Here is a 1,848-nt window from a genome sequence, read left to right on the forward strand (position 1 = left end):
ACATAAATCTTTGAGTGCACCTTATTTTGAAACAGAAGGGTTGGGTTAGTAGGTAAAGTGTATAAATAAAGTGCTGCAAACTCTGTACTAGTGTTTATAATTATGACAATACGATATATTAACAAGATAAGAAATACCATTTTGCAATAATGCAGCATTTACATTTGTCATATGCTTTTATCCAAAAACATTTGTTCAGTTATGGCTTTTTTCCTTGGGATTGGAACCCATGACCTTGGGGTTGCTAACACCACATCTTCAGTTTGAGCTACAGAAAGCATAACACGCTCTTTTGTACTTATAATAAAAAAAGAGCTGGACAAATTGAATGTGATGCAAGTTGCTTTGGATGAAAGCATCTGCCCAATGCATAAATATAAATGTAAAGTTCTGAGGGTCGTAAGACATCATTATCTTCATCAGCTGAATCTGATCTGAAGCAGAAGTTTCTCAAACTGTATTAACCTATGGTATTAACGCTCTAACGTCAGTGTCGTTTACAGCCCTGAATGCAATTAAAGCACCGCGAGCAGCACAAAGCACTAATGAGGCAATGATCATGAAACGACAACAACAAGTTTGGCTAGAGAGCCTAATTATGTTCAGACATTTTATTTTCATCAAGTCTGAATGGAAATTCTTACATCGGCTTGACATTTGGATCCTGGTCAGACGCATGAGATCGACACAAGCTGATTATTAATAGCACTTCATTCTACACAGACTGACAATACATCATCAGACAGACGTCTACATTAATGCCATTAGCAGAAAACCACCGACGCTCGAGCAGAGGCACAATCAGAGCGATTTAATGTCTGATTTCACCTCTGATGGGAACACAAACCGATATCATGAAGCTGAATGTCGCCTGACATCGATCTAGACTTTACTCTCTGCTGCTAGTCGATGCGTAAGGTGTGTTTGAGTGTGTGTGTGTGTGTGAGTGAGTGAGTGTGTGTGTGTGTGAGCGTGTGTGTGTGAGAGTGTGTGTGTGAGCATGTGTGAGCGTGTGTGTGAGCGTTTGTGTGTGTGAGCGTGTGTGTGAGCGTGTGTGTGAGCGTTTGTGTATGTGTGTGTGTATGTGTGTGCGTGTGAGTGTGTGTGTGTGAGCACGTGTGTGTGTGAGTCTGTGTGTGTGTGTGAGCGTGTGTGTGTGTGAGCGTGTGTGTGAGCGTTTGTGTATGTGTGTGTGTATGTGTGTGCGTGTGAGTGTGTGTGTGTGAGCGCGTGTGTGTGTGAGTCTGTGTGTGTGTGTGAGCGTGTGTGTGTGTGAGCGTGTGTGTGAGCGTTTGTGTATGTGTGTGTGTATGTGTGTGCGTGTGAGTGTGTGTGTGTGAGCGCGTGTGTGTGTGAGTCTGTGTGTGTGTGTGAGCGTGTGTGTGTGTGAGCGTGTGTGTGAGCGTTTGTGTATGTGTGTGTGTATGTGTGTGCGTGTGAGTGTGTGTGTGTGAGCGCGTGTGTGTGTGAGTCTGTGTGTGTGTGTGAGCGTGTGTGTGTGTGAGCGTGTGTGTGAGCGTTTGTGTATGTGTGTGTGTATGTGTGTGCGTGTGAGTCTGTGTGTGTGAGCACGTGTGTGTGTGAGTCTGTGTGTGTGTGTGAGCGTGTGTGTGTGCGTGTGTGTGTGTGAGAGAGTGTGAGTGCGTGTGAGAGAGTGTGAGTGTGTGTGTGCGTGTGTGAGCGTGTGTGTGTGTGAGAGAGTGTGAGTGTGTGTGTGCACGTGTGTGTGTGAGAGAGTGTGAGCGCATGTGTGTGTGTGAGCGTGTGTGTGTGTGAGAGAGTGTGAGTGTGTGCGTGTGTGTGTGAGAGAGTGTGAGTGTGTGCGTGAGCGTGTGTGTGAGGGGGTGG

Source organism: Sinocyclocheilus grahami, unplaced genomic scaffold (assembly GCF_001515645.1).
Source record: "Sinocyclocheilus grahami isolate Dianchi unplaced genomic scaffold, SAMN03320097.WGS_v1.1 scaffold1303.1, whole genome shotgun sequence".
Taxonomy (NCBI): Eukaryota; Metazoa; Chordata; class Actinopteri; order Cypriniformes; family Cyprinidae; genus Sinocyclocheilus; species Sinocyclocheilus grahami.